Source organism: Gopherus evgoodei, chromosome 5, assembly GCF_007399415.2.
Source record: "Gopherus evgoodei ecotype Sinaloan lineage chromosome 5, rGopEvg1_v1.p, whole genome shotgun sequence".
NCBI lineage: Eukaryota > Metazoa > Chordata > Testudines > Testudinidae > Gopherus > Gopherus evgoodei.
In genome coordinates this window covers 107409168-107430399 of record NC_044326.1, presented here as the reverse complement: position 1 = coordinate 107430399, position 21232 = coordinate 107409168, and positions in this window count along the sequence as shown.

Sequence of the window (21232 nt, the reverse complement as noted above, 5' to 3'; positions counted from 1 at the left end):
AAGTGGCCAATGGATATCCCCCGTGAGTCAGCAATCCATGTAAGGGCAGGTTACTTGCTCATGTGGACCTGGACTCCATCTTGTGCCAGTAAATTTCCACAAACCATGCTGTGAGCTTCGTTTTCAGACAGTAAAATTCCAAACACTTGGCAGAGGGTATAAAAAACCCTTTAATCATCTCCATGTTGCCTCTTTCCTGCTCTGATTTTCTGGACTGTGGATTTACAGCTAAAAGGATCATTTGAACTCTGAACTGAGGACCTTTCAATCTATTAGAAGTTACCAGAGACTTTACAAGCCAGCAGTCTAAAACATCACTGCTACAAACCTAATACGAGAACTTTGCAATTACCATATGTATATGATCTATTAAGTAGTTTAACTCTCTTCATCTTTTCTTTAAGAAACCTTTAGATTGTAGTTACTAAAGGATTGGCAGCAGCATGATTATTGGGTAATTTACCTGGCTATTGTGGCTGAACTCTTGAGCTCAGAAGAATCTTTGGTCTGATTAAATTATTTTTCAATAACCACTCATAATGTCTAGTGTCTGGGTAGTGAAATAAAGGCTGGAATGCCTAAGGAGATTGCCATTTTTACTTTTTGTTTACCAGTGTGGTGATACAGAAGTTCACTTTTGTTACTGGCTTGGTATAATCTAATGGTAGAATAACCACCAGTTTGGGGTGAGTCTGTCCTATTTCTCAGCAGTGTGTCCGGAATCTGGTATTCTCAGCTGTGACCCACTGAGGCACGGTGACAACCTTGTAACAACCTTTTTATGTATTTGAAAACTTCTCTTCACCAGACTAAACAAACCCATTTTTTTCCAATCTTTCATCATAGGTCATGTTTTCTAGATCTTTAATCAGTTTTGTTGCTCTCCTGTGGAGTTTCTATAATTTATCCACATCTTACTGACTTAAGAGGATGTCCCAGCTTTGTAGTGGCCCTCAGAAGTTAAAAACTGTGAAAGGTCATTTTCAAAGTTTACCCTCAACTCTGCCCTCTTCTTTGTTATCATGGCACAGTTTGTGATGAAATGACCTCTTTCTTTTTCCAAAATATTGCAATGGAACTGTGTGAATAGAGAAATGTCAGATATATTAACCAAGCACTAGAGACACAAAATGATGTTATCACCTATCACTTTACATACCTAAATCCCAGAATCAGGCCTCACTGATATTCACAAAATCCCCGCACAGCTGTTCCTGAATGCTGTAGGTGCCTAAACTCAGTCAGCACCTAAATTTTTGAACAAAATGAAAACAGAGTTGATGTGTAAAGTACGTATGATTCCTTTAATGTGACCAGTTGGCTAATCCCGGTGAAAATCAAGTAGCAGGGTTGAGTGAATAGTTTGTATTCATTTGTTTATTCAGTAGATGTCACCTCTTTTCTGTATGTGAATTGTTCATGAATAATGATCTTTTCGATTGTGTTTGCTATCCCACGTCATACTCTGTTGAGTAAAAATGTGCATTAAGAGACAGGTTTTCTAAAAGGCTCTGAATCCACAACTGAGGCCTTATATTCAGAAGAACCCAGCTCCCAGTTAAGCATCCGAATTAATGAACAAACTTTCAAAAGTTTCAAAAGGGTTAGAAAATCAGAGCTGCAACAGCAGAAATGTCAACTCATGCAACTTTATCATGCATCTTTTTGGCATTTGTTGATTATGGTAAAGCTTCAGTTCCTAGAGTCATACAATTATGTTAGAACCTCACCTGGAATTTGGGAGACAACCAATTCATATCAAGAAGGGTGGTGACCAGGGGTCTCCTGCCTCTCAGGTGCATGCTCTAACCATTGGGCTGTAAAGTCACTCTGGCTTTTGGTCGGGCCCAATGAATATTTAATTATTTATACACAGCTTCAGCAGGAGAGGTTGAGAGACATCTGCATCAGAAGATCCCATAGCCCAATATTTAGGATACACACTTCCCTGGCTTAGTTACCTGGATGGTGTATCTCCATTTGCAGTTAGGTCTGCTAGTCTATATAATCCTTCTGTTTGGCTTGGCCTGATCTAGTCTGCTCTTTTTCTAGACCTGGAGCACTTGCCCCATTTCCCTGCTAGTTCACCAGCCTGCTGGACTCAGCAAACTCTGCAGTCTGATAAGCCCTGACTCTCTGAAAAGGACCTACTGATCAGCAGGTACTCTCCAGGCTGTTTAGTCCATTTTGAATCAGCTCCAATTCTGGGAGGTCACGCCTTCATGATTTTCTCAAGAGAGCTCTGTGGAACTTCCCTTTTGACTGATGTGAGCAAGGTAAAAAAAATCATCATTCACCAAACCTCTTTCCTGCTTCTTATTTAATTTTATCTTTGCTTTTCTGGTTGGTGCAAAATGCTATTCTCTAGTAGCAATGTCTTATGATGGGTATTTAGCCACTGCATTACACAGCCATTATGAATCATTAGCTTTGCATACTGCTGTCTGCTGGGGCTTGGAGAACTGGACTTCTGGGGGGCACCATTGTGATAATTTTGATGTAACAGTTAATTTTTTGTGGTCCCAACAAAATTAACTATTGCTTCAGTGATTTCACCTCATTAATAAGACTGCCCTACAGTGTTACCTGTGTGACAGAAATTGTAACAGAAATTGACAGGGCATTGTACCAGAAAAGGTCTTTCATGACCAGGGCCAGCTCCAGGCACCAGCATTCCAAGCTGGTGCTTGGGGCAGCAATCTGCAAGGGATGGCAGTCCCTGTTGTTTTGCCCTCAGGCAATGCACTGAATTGCTGCCGCGGACAGTGGGGGCAGTCCATGTGCCCTTAGGGCGGGACGTGTGTTTCCGCGGCGGTAGCAATTCAGCAGCAGCTTCTATGTTTAACTGTCTGTGGTGACTTCAGCTAAACATAGAAATTGCCGCCAAATGACTGCATAATGCAGTGATTGCCATATGACTAAATACCAATCACAAGACATTGCTGCTAGAATATAGTATTCTACACCAACCAGAAAAATTAAAGATATAAAATTGTGTCATGCACCTGCTAAGAAAACTGGTCTTGTTCCCAGTCAGAAAAGTGGCCAGCATCCTGGGCAGGATGGTGGAGGTGTAGCAGGTCTCCAAGCAGGACAAGTTCCCCAGGAAGAAGTACATGGAGGTGTGACAGTTCTGCTCATCACAACTATCACAACAATATCACAATGTAGATCACTAGAAACAGTAGCAAGAGAAGACCATGTAGTTCAAGGAGATTCCCAAATCCCAGGACAATGAATTCCCAGACGGTCATTTGATTTCCCTAGTCTTTGATTGACATGGGATAAACCTAGTGAAAGAAGAACAAACTCTATCATTTTATTCGTAGAAGTTAAACCTAAATATTTATGTAGTAGCCGCTGCTTAATTTCATAATTATTCATGACCCTTCTCGGACACCTGATTTACAAGTGCAATGTTTAGTCCAAGAATTTAAATTTGGAAGACAGGTGTTTTTCTTTTTTGTTTTTGCTTTGTTTTGTTTTAATTAATCCATGTCTCCAGAGTTACTCTGCTGCAAAGACAGGTCTGACAATTGGTTCATCTCTAAAATTTATGCTCTGGGGATTACTTTGTGGAAGTTCTACGGTCTGTTTTATATAGGAAGTCAGACTAGATTATCATAATGTTCCCTTCTGGACTTGGAATCTATGATTGTATGAATCTAAGTCAGGGGTTCTCAAACTTGGGCCGCGGCTTCTTCAGGGTAAGCCCCTGGTGGGCTGGGCTGGTTTGTTTACCTGCTGCAGCTGTAGGTTCAGCCGATCACAGCTCCCACTGGCCACGGTTCGCTCCAGGACAATGGGAGCTGTGGGAAGTGGCGTGGGATGTGCTGGCCGCCACTTCCCGCAGCCCACATTGGCCTGCAGTGGCAAACCACAGGCAGTGGGAGCCATAATAGGCTGAAAATGCGGATGCGGCACGTAAACAAATCAGCCTAGCCCGCCAGGGGCTTTCCCTGAAGAAGCTGCAGCCCACGTTTGAGAACCCCTGATCTAGGTGGTATGGGAACAATGAGGCCAGAGATGTATGCAAGGCCTTTTGTGATAATTAGGCCTATGAATTTACCCTAATTTTCAGATCAACTATAAAAAGTAAGTGAAAGTTCATAAACCGTCACAATGACCTGTCATATACAATTGTTCAAAAAGATGTAAGAGGGAGACAGTAAGAGTGAATTAATTTAAACATAAAGGGTTTTACTGATACCACTCAAGAACTGTTTTAAGATTATAACTGGTAAACAAGAGGAGTAGAGGATGGGAAATCAGTGAACCAACATTGGTGTGTCATAAATTAGGCCTCATTGGTCGACAAAATAACAAGAGGATGGAATGATCTGCCAATGGCTTCCTTATGGGGTCCTCAAAATGAACAGATTTTGGGGGAAAAAATAACAGAAGAAGTAGCAGCTGTCTGCCAACAACTACTGCGGCAAGTTTTATCATCATGGCTGCCAACCCCACCATCTCCTGGGATCCCGGACCCTCTTCATCCTAATCCTGAGAGATGTTCCAACCAGACCTGGCCAGAGAGAAGGACCCAGATGACACCACCAGATCACTGGCACCAGCTAAATCGCGAACACCACACGGGATGTGAGACTTCATCTCTCCCTGCCAATCCATGTGTCCTTTTTGTTCTCCACCTTTTTTTCTTTTCTTTCCTATCTGTCCTATTCTTTTGCCTTTGGTTTAATAAGAGTTTGGCCAGCAGAGGAAAATTACTTGTCACTACAGAAAGTAATTTTCCCTCTGCTGATAGTCACACCTTCTTGTCAACTGTTGGAAATGGCCAACGTCCACCTTGATTGCATTTGCCTTGTTAGCACTACAAAAGTAATTTTCCCTCTCTTGATATTCACACCTTCCTGTCAACTGTTGAAAATTGGCCACTTCCACCTTAATTGAATTGGCCTCATTAGCACTGATCCCCCCACTAGGTAAAGCAACTCCCATCTTTTCATGTGCTATATATACAGCTTACTGTATTTTTCACTCCATCCATCTGATGAAGTGGGTTTTAGCCCATGAAAGCTTATACCCAAATAAATGTGTTAGTCCCTAAGGTGCCACAAGGACTCCTAGTTGTTTTTGCTGATACAGACTAACATAGCTACCACTCTGAAATATATGAACAAAGATGCACCTAACAGATTAACGACCTACATACCAGCCAAACAATGACTTCTCTTTATTTCTTTCCATATAATCTATCTATCCATCTGTTGAACCAAGATTTTGATTAGTGATTAGTGATTTTGATGTCTCAAATTGTATACCGACAATATAAGACACTCAAAATCATGATTCACTTTTCACTACCTATCTATCTGACAATCATCACTACGGTATCTGGTCACCTCATCCAGTATCCCATGGCATTTGTCATGTTTTCAGAGACCGACATTCTGCTTAACCCCATGACAAAAAAATTGTCAAAAAATGTTAATATAGCTCCTTAGGCGGCATTCTCCATCCAGTTTTTCTTTCAATAATTATCCAGAGGAGACATTTAAACGTTATGTACATATGCTGAGATTTTCAAAAGAGCCTATTGGGGTCAGGCATCCCAAATCCAATTCAATTTGGGTGCCTATCTAACTAAAACCAGTTTGAAAACAGATATCGAATTAATTGCTCATAATCTGTGACAATGTGAGGATATTTTCTTTAGCTGTCTCCCAAAATTCATCAATACTTATTTGATTTTCCCTAGACAAGACACACGGCAAATACAAAATGGAGAAATCAAACATCTGTCATTGAATTCATCCTCCTAGGATTTGGAAATCTCCCTGAGCTGCAGAATCTTCTCTTCCTGCTGTTTTTAGTGTTCCGCATTGTGACCGTGACTGGCAATATCCTCATCGTTGCGCTAGTTGTAGCTGATCAGCACCTTCACACTCCCTTGTATTTCTTTCTGAATATATTAGCAGAGCTATGTCTTAGGCTCTGTTGTCTCTTTGACTCCAGCACTCAGGTTTGTTGATGGCTACACTTACTTTTTTTTCTTCCCCACCTCCATCTCTGACCTCATGCATGTTGCCCCAGTGAATTTGCCAAAAAGTCATAGGAATGTGGGACTGGAAGGGCCCTCAAGAAGTCATCAAATCCAGTGCTGCCCTGAGGCAGGACCAAGTAACCCTTGATCATCCCTGAGAGGTGTTTGTCCATCCTGTTATTAAAACCTCCAGTGTTGGGCATTCCGCAACCTCCTTTGGAAGCCTGTTCCAGAGCTTAAGTACCCTGAGAATTAGAACGTTTTTCCTAATATTTAACCTGAATCTCCCTTGCTGCAGATTAAGCCCATTACTTATTGTCCTGCATTCATTGGACATGTTGAACAATTGATCACGGGCTTCTTTATAACAGCCCTCAACATATCTGAAGTCTGTTCTCAGCCTTCTTTTCTCAAGACTAAACATGCCTGTTTTTTTAACCTTTCCTCACAGGTAAGAGTCTCCAAACCAAATATTTTTGTTGCTGTCCTCTGGAATCTCTCCAGTTCATCCATATCTTTCTCGTGACCAGAATTGGACAGAGTACTCCAGCTGAGGCATCACCAGTGCCAAGTAGAGCAGGACATTTACCTCCTGTGTCTTACATATGACATTCCCGTTAATAGACCCCCAGAATGATATTAGACTCTTTCACAACTGCATCACATTGTTGGCCCATATTCAAATGGTGATCCACTCTAACCCCCATGTCCTTTTCAGCAGTACTACCACTAGCCAATTATTCTCAATGTTGTAGGTGTGTATTTGATTTTTCCTCCTTAAGTGAAGTACTTTGCACATGTTTTTTATTGAATTTTCTTGTCGATTCCAGACCAATTCTCAAATTAGTCAAGGTTGTTTGGAAATCTAATCCTGTCTTCCAAGTGCTTGCAACTTCTCCCAGCTTGGTGTCATCAGCAGATTTTATATGCATACTCTCCATTCCATTATCCAAGTCATTAATAAAAATATTGAATAGTAGCAAACACAGGAATGACCCCTCCAGGACCCCACTAGATATACCCTCCCAGTTTCAGAAGGAACCATTGATAATACACTTTGAGAAAGGTCTTTCAACTAGTTGTGCACCCATCTTACAATAATTTTGTCTAGACCACATTTCCCTTGTTTGCTTATGAGAATATCATGTGGGACTGTGACAAAAGCCTTACTAAAAATCAAGATATATCACATGTACAGCTTCCCCCCATCTACTAGGCCAGTAAGCATGGTTCAGGCTCAGAAACTGGTTTCACATGGATAATGCAGAAGCAATTATCCTGTAGAGCATGTACTGGAGAACAGTCAACCTTTGAGAGGAGAAGGATGATGGCATCAGGATCATTGTTCGTACTGTCTGCACAGAAAACAAAGTAACGCCCAAGGTTGGTCATTCTAAATGCTCTTCACTGGTGTCAGGGGAGACCCCATCTTCTCCTGTAAATGATACAAATATGAGATTCATAGGCCAGAAGGGGCCGTTGTGGTAATCTAGTCTGACTTGCAGTATAACACAGTCCAGAGTACTTCCCCAAAACAATGCCTGAAACAAACTTCTTGTTGTTTTAGAAAAACTTCTAATCTGTGACCTAGTACCTCAAATGTAAAAAGGCAATAATCCTCCTCGACCTCACAGGGCCATCGTGTGGATACAATCCATTATTGTTTGAGAGGTGCTCAGATAGCATGAGGGCACCTACCCAAAGACAGTGCTCTGCACTTCACAGTGTTCCACAATATAGCTCCCAGGCTGGGATGTTTCAGCACTGAGCTGGACACATACAAGAGTGGGATTTTCCAAAAGCCACTAAGCTATTTAAGAGCCCAAGTCCCAAGAACTCTAGCAATGAGAGTTATGCTGCTAAATCACTTAGGTGCTTTTGAAAATCCCACCCTAAGGGCCAGATTTCCAACAACCTGGCACCCACAACTGATGACAGATTTTCCCAAAAAGCTCCCTTTCCATTTAGGTAATGAAAAGAGCCAGGTTTTCAAAAATGTCCATCAGCCACCAACTCCTGAGTGACACTTAGAGACAGATTTTTGACACAGCTCATTCCCGTTTTGAAAATGTGATCCTTAGCTTGGCCCTTGGCTGTCAGCCCTCAGTTTGCTTCACCTAACTCTTGCTCTCTCTTCCTCTGCTCTGCCTCTCCATCCTGGTCTGAGCATTCAGGCCTAAATGTACAGATTATCCACCCACCAGCTCCCTCAGCTCTATGAAAAGGAAGGGGAAAGATATATTCATCCTCTCTGCCTGAGTCTGCAGAAAGCCTGAGACAATATCTTTGAGAGATGAGAGTTGCCCTGAGTATTACCAACACCACAGCACTTGATTGAGTCTGTAGAAAGCCAGAGAGGGACAATTGCCTTGAGTATAATTGATGCAGCAACAGCTGCCTGAGTCTTCACAGAGCCTGAGACAGTAGCTCTCAGTGGAGGGAATTGCATCATTCATCTTAATGGAGTGTTGGACCTTCTGACACTGGGCAGACCCCACCATCCACACCTCAGCAGGGGACACTGTGCTGCATTAAAAGAGTGTTCTATAGATGAGGGATGTCTGTATCTATGTCAATAGTTAATGAATGAGGCATCAGTAGGTGGCGCTCCTGAATATGCAGTTTTGTAGAAGTGAACAAACTTCTTATTGTGCGTACACTGCAAATGGCTTCCTCTGTGCAGCTTTTTCCATGCAGCTCTTAACAGCCATCACAGCCAAGGGCCTCTAGTTGATTGTAACACAGTGACAGAGTAAACAAGCAACATCCCACTCCTGGCTGCCATGCAAATACAGGAAGAGAAGCCCTGAAGCCAATTCTTGGATGAGAGAGAGGAAGAGAGACCATGGCATCTCCCTGCCTCTCACCAATCTGCTAACCATATAAAATACAATTCCTCTTCTTCTGACCTGTTGTATTTCAATGTTTCTCTGTGTTACAAGGTGCTATCTTGATAGGAAATTCATGCATAAGTAAAATAAAATTAGTTAACATGTAGGGCGGTGTTTTCATGGAGTTGTTGCCTATAAATCTTGCTTTGTGCCATTAAAAGCATATTTGCAAAAAAAAGACACAACTTGCAGTGAATTTCAGTGGTATTTAGGTGGTGACAGACAGGTTGTAGGGAATGACTAGAAATGTTTATTCCACCAAGGAGTATTCAAACAGGTAGAAACTCAAGTAGAGACTCAAATCTCTTTTACCTCAAACTGTAACCATAGTAATGAGATGAAAATTAGGGTTTTACCCTAAGGGGGCGCTGTTTGTGATCCAGCCCCACTAGCTTCAGGATGGAGAACACCAGAAATAGCCCCTTCCACTTCTTTCCAATCAGTCTGAGACAGCAATAGGCCAAAAGGGACAATTAGTAGTAATAGTGTATATCACAGCTGTGATTTCATGCTCTAGCCAAGATCACAGCCTTATTGTGCTCGCTAGGGCTTGCACATACAGTATGAGATGATCCTGACTCAATGACCTTACAGTATAAACAGATAAAGGTAACAAAGATTGGGAAGAGAAACCAAGGCACAGAGAAGTGAAATAATTTCCCCCAGGCCCCACAGCAGATACAATGCAGAGTGAGGGTACAAATCCACACCTCTAGTGATCGATCCACCAGACCTTGCTGCCTCAGACTGGGAAGGAAGGCGAACAGAGCGGCTGTATTGTCTAAATGCTGCAGCATGCCTACATTGGGTCACTGATGAGACCTTAGCATGTATATTGCACTGGATGATTGATATGCAGTGAGAAAGGAGCAGCTACATTGTATAATGGGGACCAGATGTCAGCAGAACCTCTGGGCTTACAAAGGGACAGCTGTACTATAAAAAGATGACTAGGTGGCTGCAGAAAACAAGGGATACAAAAGGAGCAGTGACAGGAGTAGATTCTCAGTTCAAGTAAGCTGATGTAGCTTTGTTAATTTCAATGGGGCTACACCAATTTCCCACAGCTTGGGATCTGGGCCATTGGTTCCAGTGCAGCTATGGCTGATTCACAGCAGCTGGGGATCTGTCTCGCTGACAGTGCCACGCGTGGGGGGGGGCGGGCAAGTGGGGCAATTTGCCCCAGGCCCTGCAGGGGCCCTGCAAGCCCTGGCCCAGTGGCGGTTCAGGTCTTCGGCCGGCATTTTGGCGGCGGGGGGCGCTTCAGTCACTCTGGGACTTTGGCGGCATTTCAGCAGCAGAGGGCCCTTCAGTCACTCCGGGTCTTCGGCCGGCATTTTGGTGGAGGGAGGGCCCCTTCAGTCACTCTGGGTCTTCGGCTGGCATTTCGGCAGAGGGAGGGCCCCATCAGTCGCTCCGGGTCTTTGCCTGCATTTTGGTGGTGGGGTCCTTCTGTCGCTCTGGGTCTTTGGCGGCATTTCAGCAGTGAGGGGCCCTTCAGTGCTGCCAAAGACACGGAGTGAATGAAGGGCCCCCCACTGCTGAAATGCTGCCAAAGATCTGGAATGCCACCAGGTGAGTACAAGCGCCGCAGCTCCCCAGAGATTTATTCTGTGAGGTGACTACTAGATGACAGTATGAATTATGCACAGCAAGTCATGAAATAAAGGATGACTATTGGCAAAGGGCTGGGCATTATAACGGACCATCATTGCTCAGAAGGGTAAGCTATGCTTCATCATGATGTCAATTATTTTCCCCCAGAGACTCATCAGGCTGTTTCACTAAATGCAATTACATTTGGGAAAAACAATTCAGGTTACATCGGGCATTGCTAAGAACAAAGCTTTGGAGACACAAAATTGTCCATAATGGCAATGGGTTGAGTTTAAAAGTTTGGGACAAGCTTGTAGTAGTGCAAATCCTTGAATTGGACAGGGAACAACTATTTCCCATGAGGCTTTGCAATAAGAAAAAAGTGGATTCTTCCCCAAACATCTGTATAATTCAGGTCAGTGTGGGACAGCTTTCCTCAGAAAACTTACTGATGGAAATGCTTATTTCTGGGAACCAGATGTGAACAATATACTGTGATGCATAAAGGCAATGGTTATATAGACTATGCCAGAATGTTTACATTAATTGATGTGTGTACACACACAAATGTGAATATGCATCCCTCTGCACAAATCACTGTCCTCCTTGGCCTGGTTTCAGATGTTCTGAAGTTTGCTCTTTTTCACTCTTGGTGGAAGAGGTTTTCTTGAGCTCAGGTGATGGCCCGTACTCCCAAAGCCAGAACAGCCTTGACATCTGGCAACCAGGAAGTCTGTGATTCCCAAAGGAAGTGAAGGGAAATAAGCACCCAAATTACAGTTGGATGGTGGTGCCTAATTCCCATAGGTTCCTTTCAAAATCTCAGGCAGACTTCCTATTAGAGCCTCAGCTATGCAGTGCCATGTTGTTTCAGACTGACAACAGGGACTCAGTTCAAACATGTCTTCACAGCTGCTTTACCCTCCCTCCAACCTTGAATACTTGGTCATGCACAATGCTTTTTCTGCATATTCTGCTTATTTAGAATGTCTATAAATAATCAGCACTCTTGGTGTGTATAATTTTTGTTTTATAATAATTGGTGTTGTCTTGGGTTGTAAAAAAATATATATACTTTTGCCAGAAACTAAACAAGACTAAACAAGAAAACAATCCAAAGTTGTGGCTGCAACAGGACAGTCAAGGCCAGGAGAATGGTAAAAGATTTTGAATCTGTTTTGGTAACAAATAGCAGATAGAAACTGTAGTGAGTACCCCAGACTAAGCCTTAAGGTGGCTCTGTGTAATCAATGGTCATGTTGCCAAAGGGAAGCCAAAATAAATTGTGTTTTCCATTTTAAATCAACATGTATTCAAACACAGAAGTTAAAAAAAATAGTTACCATTAAAACTTGACCTGCCTATAAAACAAATACAGGAAAATATGGGGAGTATTTTGAGTAATTCCTCAGTTTTGCCTGAAATCAGCAAGGATATTTGTAAAGAAAGAAATATTCTAAGCAAATTAATTTTATTCAAATGTTTAAATGTTGTAATTGCAAGACTTGACCTTAGACAAGGTCACAGACCCCATCCCTTGGACATCAGAGGCCAATGAGGCTTTCCCTCAGGTTAAGCATGTTCTGGCCCGAGCATTAGCACTGGGCCTCCCTGACTATAAAAACCCTTTTTTATATGATTATAAAAAAACTCTCTATTATCATGAAAGGAGGGGATAGCTCTAGGGGTCCTCACGCAAACTCACGGAAATAAGCAGAAACCCGTTGCATATTTTAGTTCCTAGTAGCTGATGGCTTCCCTCTTTATCTTAGGTCTATGGCTGCTGCAGAGGCCCATGTAAAATCTTCTGCTACCCTTGTGCTGGGCAGCCCTTGACTGTCATGGTTCCCCATGCTGTTATTGTTCTCCTCAGGCTCACTAAATATGAGATGCTTCTTTTGAATGCATCTAATGTTATCTTAACTAGGTATCCTGTGTTTAACCCAGCCTTTCTGTTGCCCGCGGGGGGGAATGGTGAACCCTATGACTGTCTAACAGAAACTGCTGGGCTCTTTTCTCCCAGGCTTGATTTGCAGGACACTCTGCTTTAGAATCCTAAGTTATTTTATGTGAATGACTCATATCTTAGGAACCTCTTGGGCCAGCTTGTAGGTGGCTATGCAGTTTGTGCCCCCCCACGGCCCAATGGAAGCCTAGTGTCTTCCAAGGGCCAGCTTTGCCCAGTGGCGGAACTGGTCACCCTTACCAGGGCCTGCTACATAGCTGAGGGCAAGTCTGTTTCCATTTATATGGATTCCAGATATGCCTTCGGGGTGGTGCATGATTATGGGCAGCTCTGAAAATATAGAGGATTTCTTACCTCTGGAGGAGAACCCATTGGTCATGACCCTTATGTTAATGCCCTTTTATTTGCCTTTTAGCTTTAGCCTGCAATTGTTGTTGTTAAATGTTCTGCCCATCTAAAGCCCTGTGATGATGTTATGCGCAGAAATGTCCTAGCAGACGCTGCTGTCAGGCAAGTGGCCCTTTCTGGGTCTCTAGTTCCCTCTGAAATTTTTGTCTTTGTATGCTAAAGCCTCTTTCTCCAGCTGCGTCCCCTCATGACCTGGCGCTTTTGCAAGAGTCAGCCTCTGAGGAGGAGAAGGACAGTTGGAGACGAAATGGGTGTTCTCCACACCCTGAGGATGCATTGTGGTGCACTCCAGATGGTCGCCTGGTTGCGCCCCGGGCTTTGCTCCCCTACCTCACTCACGTGGCCCATGGTTTGGCCCGCGTGAGCCAAGGAGGGATGATTGCATCAGTGGTATGGCATTGGTATGCCCCAAAGTTTTCGATCATGGCTCAACAATATTGTAGTTCTTGCTCTATTTGTCTGGCACACAACAGTGGAAAGCCAGTCCGGACTAGACCGGCAGCTCACCCCACTCCATGGGGACCCTTTGTAAATATTCAGATTGACTTTATAAACATGCCAAAATGCTGCTCTTATGAGTATGAGTTAGTTTTAATAATGTATTTCCTTGTAAAAAGGCAAATGCCAAAACTGTTGTAAAACTTTGGCATACCTGTGAGTAGCAACAGTGAATGTGAACCTAATTTTACTGGACAAATTATAACTAAGTCATGTGCAGCTTCACAGATCCAGTATGGCCAAATGCCCTTAGAAGGCCACTTCCAATTAAAAAAATGCACTCAGCCCTCATAAAATTTCTACCAGGGCACCCAATGTAACTACCGACAGTGCCCTGCTGGCTTTGGCTCAGATGGACATTCATTTAATAAGTGGCACAACGTGTAATTATTGCCAGGCATGAATGAAATGTGTTAGGTCTTTTTATATACAGTAGCTCTGCCACTCGCTGAAAACAGAAGACTGGGTCTACATGGAGGTCCACCAGCGAGGAACTGCCCTGGCCCCATGCTGAAAGACCCTTATCAAATCCTGTTAATTACCAACACTGCTGTGAAGTGCCAAGAATTGACTACCTGCCCATGTTTCTCACTGTAATGGCTCTCTGACTGATGATCGGTCTATCTTTCCTTCTGGTGTTGTTACTCCTTCTGGATGACAGCAGTGAAGGACAAGGTAAAAGAACTGGTAACTTCTCCTTTGTCTGCTGAAAAACCCACTGTGCCTTGTTAAGAAAACAACCTCTTCACCTGAGGACATAATAAAGCCTCCAAGCAAGCAAGGTGATTGTGCTGGTAACCTCTCCCTTGCGGCCTCATTGCTGGACAGCTAAGTGAAATCTACGAAATCTTGAAGAATAGCTTGCGGAAACTAGCCAAAACTACCTGAAAATGAGACTTTTAATGTTCCTTAACCTCTCTTCTTTAATGGACTTGGGGTGGGGATGGGAAAGTAATATTTTTCTAAATATTAGCCAATCAGTAGCCTCATTAGTAAACAACCAAACATATACCCACTGAGGGGGAGAAACAAAGGAGACATTAAGATTGTTAATAATGTGACCCTGAAGTAAACTCCTAAGTGCGCCTGGGCACTGCTTGTCACGATTATAGTAGCGGGATAACAGGTGACAAGTTCGATTTTGACCTTGTGCATCAGAATCATTGCCTTTAAGCAGGGTATAGTTACTAACATACAAAACAAAATCGGGCGGAAACAAGTACGGGTACCTGATTAAACATGTACGGAAGGGATCTGAGGGTGTGGCCATAGAAACACAAAAAGCATTTTGTCCTGTCTGATTTGCCCAGGTGACCCAGACATTTTGGCGAAGGTCTACCCGTGGGACCGCAGCACAGGGCAGCAATACATACAGGCATACAACAATTTTACAATACATTTTAATCTTCAATAAAAAGAAAACTGAGATCCAGAATGTTTTCGTCTTCGATAGCACCCTGCGATTGTTTCAAGTCGCCTGAGCCGCTCGGTGATTGCTCCGGGTTACTGCAGACTAACCATGGTTGAACCCACTTCGCGGGCAGCCATCTAGGACCTGTAGTAGTAGAAACACAAGCATAACCCCTTCCCCATGTTAATAAATCCACAAGACCTCACCATTTTTGATCTATATAATTAAACCATCGGACCTGTGGACAGGGCAATTGGCAATCTTGGCCCGTAGCACCAGCAATATGTCGCGTAACTGGCGGAACATTATGGGTTCCTACCTGTAACCAATTAAGCACATATAGAGCCTTGGAGAGGCGAGCATGGGGTGTACGGGACAATGGATCAGCATCGGGGGCAACTCCCTCTTTTTGTTTTAATAAAAGAAGCTTTAATGAGGCATGAGAGCGTTCCACAATAGCTTGGCCGGTGGAATTGCCGGGGACACCGGTAACATGAGAAATACCCCATAAGGAAGGAAAGTGAGCTGTACGACGAGAAATATAGCCAGCGCCATTATCTGTTTTTATGGACGCAGGGATGCCCATAACAGCAAAGCAAACCTGCCAATGTTTAATAACATCCCGGGAACTGGTACTGGCTAACGCCGAAGCCCATAAAAATCCTGAAAAGGTGTCTACCGTAACATGAATATATTTAAGGGAGCCAAATTCAGGGAAAAGGGTAACATCAGTTTGCCAAATTTGTAAGGAGGACAAACCGAGAGGGTTAACTCCAGAGGCAAGGGAAGGGGGCATAACATGCTGTTGACAACTAGGACAGGAGGCCACAAGGGCACGAGTAGCAGCCAAAGGGAGCTTAAACTGTCGGGCTAAGGCACGGGCAGACTGGTGAAAAAAATCATGCGAAAGGCGAGCCTGAGCAAAGGAGTCAGGGACATGAACTGAACCAACCAATTGGTCAATGATGGCGTTGCCCTGGGCCAAACCATCAACAATACCAGAATGACTGCGAATATGAGTAATAAAATAGGGACAGGAGCGGGAATCAAGTAAATGCCAAAGTCGCAAAAGGGCTTGCCACAGCACAGAATTAGGCACTCGTCTCAGAAGAGAACGTTCCAATCGACACGTCACACCCACAGCATAAAGAGAATCACTAACAATATTAAGAGGGGTGGTGGGCCACTTAATAAAGGCACGAATAATGGCTAGAAATTCCAGAACTTGGAGAGATCCCTCAGCCACCACCAGCTCATGATGCCAGGCACCGGCAGTGTACCACAAAAGGCCGGCGCAGGCCATTTTGCCACTGGCATCAGTAAACACAGTAAGCCCCTGAACAGGGGAAGATTGTCGCATGACCACCTTTTCTAGGGGAATTGTCACCGAGAAAAGGCGGTGAGAGGGATAGTGATTAGTAAGACGACCAGTATAACATAACAAAGCAACAGCAAAAGAGACATCATTAGCAAGAATGTGGGAGAGTAAAGGAGCATTAAAAGGCACATAAATAACATCAGGATCAGCGCCCGTAATTGCAACAGTACGGGAACGGGCTGTCACAATAAGCGATGCAATGGCTTCCAATCGAGCGGTAACTGTTTTGGAAAATTGAGAAGATGGGAAAATCCATTCGAGTCCGATGAGAGGATCAGGTAGATCCGGAAGCCATTGAAAAAGTAGCGCTTCCAGGGAGGTATCTCTGGAGAGAATTGCCAGGGACACAGGTGAACCCCGGAAAATACGGCTGGAATACCGAAGCGTAATCTTATTGGCAATAGTGCGGAGGGCAACCTCATGTTGTGGTTGCAAGGAGCGAGGTTCAGCGGGATCACGGCCTCCTTTGAGAAGCTGAAGAAGGGGAGCAAGGTCCTCATTAGAAATGCCACAAAGCCCATGGACCCACTGTAAGTCTCCGACCAGGCATTGGACGTCATGCAGGTTGAGAATAGTGAGATTAATAGTCAGTTTTTGTGGTCGTACGAGAGAGTTAGTAATGTGCATGCCTAAATAAAAATAAGGCGCCTGTCATTGAATTTTGTCCGGGGCTATGGTGAGACCAGAAGATTGCAGCACAGAAGCAATTTCCGAGATGGCCGTCTCAGGATTAAGAGTTGCTGCAGCAAAAAGAATGTCGTCCATATAATGGTAGATAAGCCATTCGGGATGTGCATGACGGAGTGGCCGCAACGCCCAGGCCACATAAAGATGGCAAATGGTGGGTGAATTTTTCATGCCTTGGGGAAGCACTGTCCATTGATATCGTTGAACAGGTGCGGCCTTGTTCACAGAAGGAACCGAGAAAGCAAACTTATCCTTATCATCGGGATGAAGAGGAATTGTAAAGAAACAATCCTTTAAATCGATTACAAGAAGAGGCCAATCACGTGGGAGCATTGTGGGGGTAGGCAAACCTGGTTGAAGGGCCCTCATGTCTTTTATAACCGCATTTATTGCTCGTAAATCATGTAACAGCCGCCACTTTCCTGATTTTTTAGGAATGGTAAATATTGGAGTGTTCCAGGGGCTCAGAGAAGGTTCAAGGTGGCCCTTGTCGAGCTGTTCTTGGACCAGTTCTTGTACACGGGCGAGCTTGTGATCTGACAACGGCCATTGAGCGACCCACACCGGAGTAGAGGTTAACCATTCCAATTGTAGGATCGGCCGCCCCTCAATGGCCGCTAAGCAAAAGGGGAGTTGTGCTTAGCGAACAGGAGCTGCTAACAGGGAGTTTTGCAAGGGAGTTCTCCAGGTGAAGGAGAAGCACCTACAGCATCTGTGGGGTAAGTGACTGTCTGCAGTGTTTGGGTTTGTGTGTGTGTTTGGGGGTTACTTGCTGTGTGCTGAGCTTGTGTTTGTCAGTCTGTTTGGTTTGTTTGTTTGAAGGACCGTGTGCTGTAGCTGGCAGTTGGAGGTGGAGCTACTAGGAAGGTTTGAAAGCTAGAAGCCTCTGGTAATTGGCTGAACCTTAACCAGTGGGCGGGGCATTCACTCAGGCCAGGGCTTTATAAAGCTGCGCACAAGCGACCAGGGAGCTTAGCGAACAGGAGCTGCTAACAGGGAGTTTTGCAAGGGAGTTTGGAAGGGGAGTAGGAAGGGAGGGGGTGTCCCTTGTCGGTCTCATCTGTGACCCATTGGTCCCCTGAACCCATAACCTGACCACATTGAAAACCTTTCTGTTTACAGCAGAGAGGACTTTGAGAGAGTTTGACAGAGGGAGGCTTACAATGGTGAGGAGGACCCGCAACACCTGTGCTAGCACTACTTCTGTCTCCTCCACCTGCGCCTGTAGCCAGACAGAGCACCAAAGCATGGATGCTTTTACCCAGATTCTGGTGTGGGCTTGCAAAGACTGTAATTTGCAATTTCCACTTACTGATATCCAGGCTGGGGGTGGCATCCAATGTGAAAGGTGCCTGCTGGTGGAATCTCTCAGGCAGCAGGTGGGAGAGCTACAGGAGGAGGTGGCCAGGCTGAGGAACATCCATGTCCATGAGCAATTCCTGGACAGTATCCATGTGGAGACAGCTGATGGTGCTGTCCCAGTTGACAGGACTACTGACACTCCAGTGGAGGAGATGCTTCACACTCCAGTGGAGGAGGAGGCTCAGGGCGGACACAGCCAGCTGGTTACTTCTAGCAGCAGGCAGTGCTCCACCGCTGCTGCGAACCCTCCTGTTGTGGTAAAAGATAACCATTATGCTCTTCTTGATACAGGAGAGAAGAAATCACCCCCAGTAGTTAAGGGGGTGAAGCCTCGTACCCCTAAGGCTGGGAGGACTGCTGCCACCACTGCTAAGAAACGTAGGGTAGTGGTGGTTGGAGACTCTCTGCTGAGGGGGACGGAGACACCCATCTGTCGCCCTGACCGTTCATCCCGGGAGGTATGCTGTCTGCCAGGGGCCCGTATCCGAGATGTTACAGAGGCTTTGTCGAGGATTATCCGGCCTTCTGACTACTATCCCATGCTACTCATCCATGTAGGCACAAATGATACTGCGAGGTGTGATGCTGAGCAGATCAAGAGTGACTACAGGGCTCTGGGAGTACGGGTTAAGGAGTTTGGAGCGCAGGTGGTATTCTCTTCAATTCTTCCTGTTGAAGGTAGGGGTCCGGGCAGAAACAGATGCATCGTGGAGGTGAATGCCTGGCTGCGAAGATGGTGTCGCCAGGAGGGCTTTGGCTTCCTCGACCATGGGATGCTATTTGAGGAAGGACTGCTAGGAACAGATGGCGTTCACCTTTCGAAGCGGGGAAAGGCCTTATTTGCGCACAGACTGGCTAACCTAGTAAGGAGGGCTTTAAACTAGGTTCGACGGGGACAGGTGAGCAAAGCCCACAGGTAAGTGGGGAACAAGACCTGGGAGATGGGTTGGAAACAGGAGGGAGCACGGGCTATAATGGCAGAGAGGAAGGAGGGTCAGGGCAAAGCTGGGAGGCGAGATCAAACCAGTATCTTAGATGCCTTTATACAAATGCAAGAAGTAAGGGTAATAAGCAGGAAGAACTGGAAGTGCTAATAAATAAATACAACTATGACATTATTGGCATTACTGAAACTTGGTGGGATAATACACACGACTGGAATGTTGGTGTGGATGGGTATAGTTTGCTCAGGAAGGATAGACAGGGGAAAAAGGGAGGAGGTGTTGCCTTATATATTAAAAATGTACACACTTGGTCTGAGGTGGAGATGGACATAGGAGACAGAAGGGTGGAGAGTCTCTGGGTTAGGCTAAAAGGGGTAAAAAACACAGGTGATGTCATGCTGGGAGTCTACTACAGACCACCTAATCAGGCGGAAGAGGTGGATGAGGCTTTTTTCAAACAATTAACAAAATCATCCAAAGCCCAAGATTTGGTGGTGATGGGGGACTTCAACTACCCAGATATATGTTGGGAAAATAACACCGCGGGGCACAGACAATCCAATAAGTTCCTGGACTGCATTGCAGACAACTTTTTATTTCAGAAAGTTGAAAAAGCTACTAGGGGGGAAGCTGTTCTAGACTTGATCTTAACTAATAGGGAGGAACTTGTTGAGAATTTGAAAGTAGAAGGAAGCTTGGGTGAAAGTGATCACGAACTCATAGAATTTGCAATTCTAAGGAAGGGTAGAAGGGAGTACAGCAGAATAGAGACCATGGATTTCAGGAAGGCGGATTTTGGTAAGCTCAGAGAGCTGATAGGCAAGGTCCCATGGGAATTAAGACTGAGGGGAAAAACAACTGAGGAAAGTTGGCAGTTTTTCAAAGGGACACTATTAAGGGCCCAAAAGCAAGTTATTCCGATGGTTAGGAAAGATAGAAAATGTGGCAAAAGACCACCTTGGCTTACCCTTGAGATCTTGCGTGACCTACAAAATAAAAAGGCGTCATATAAAAAATGGAAACTAGGTCAGATCACGAAGGATGAATATAGGCAAATAACACAGGAATGCAGAGGCAAGATTAGACAAGCAAAGGCACAAAATGAGCTCAAACTAGCTATGGGAATAAAGGGAAACAAGAAGACTTTTTATCAATACATTAGAAGCAAGAGGAAGACTAAGGACAGGGTAGGCCCACTGCTCAATGAGGAGGGGGGAACAGTAACGGGAGACTTGGAAATGGCAGAGATGCTTAATGACTTCTTTGTTTCGGTCTTCACTGAGAAGTCTGAAGGAATGTCTAGTATAGTGAATGCTTACGAGAAGAGGGTAGGTTTAGAAGAGAAAATAACGAAAGAGCAAGTAAAAAATCACTTAGAAAAGTTAGATGCCTGCAAGTCACCAGGGCCTGATGAAATGCATCCTAGAATACTCAAGGAGTTAATAGAAGAGGTATCTGAGCCTCTAGCTATTATCTTTGGGAAATCATGGGAGACGGGGGAGATTCCAGAAGACTGGAAGGGGGCAAATATAGTGCCCATCTATAAAAAGGGAAATAAAAACAACCCAGGTAACTACAGACCTGTTAGTTTAACTTCTGTGCCAGGGAAGATAATGGAGCAGGTAATCAAAGGCATCATCTGCAAACACTTGGAAGGTGGTAAGGTAATAGGGAATAGCCAGCATGGATTTGTAAAGAACAAATCGTGTCAAACCAATCTGATAGCGTTCTTTGATAGGATAACGAGCCTTGTGGATAAGGGAGAAGCGGTGGATGTGATATACCTAGACTTTAGTAAGGCATTTGATACGGTCTCGCATGATATTCTTATAGATAAGCTAGGAAAGTACAGTTTAGATGGGGCTACTATAAGGTGGGTGCATAACTGGCTGGATAACCGTACTCAGAGAGTAGTTGTTAATGGCTCCCAATCCTGCTGGAAAGGTATAACAAGTGGGGTTCCGCAGGGGTCTGTTTTGGGGCCAGTTCTGTTCAATATCTTCATCAACGATTTAGATGTTGGCATAGAAAGTACGCTTATTAAGTTTGCGGATGATACCAAACTGGGAGGGATTGCAACTGCTTTG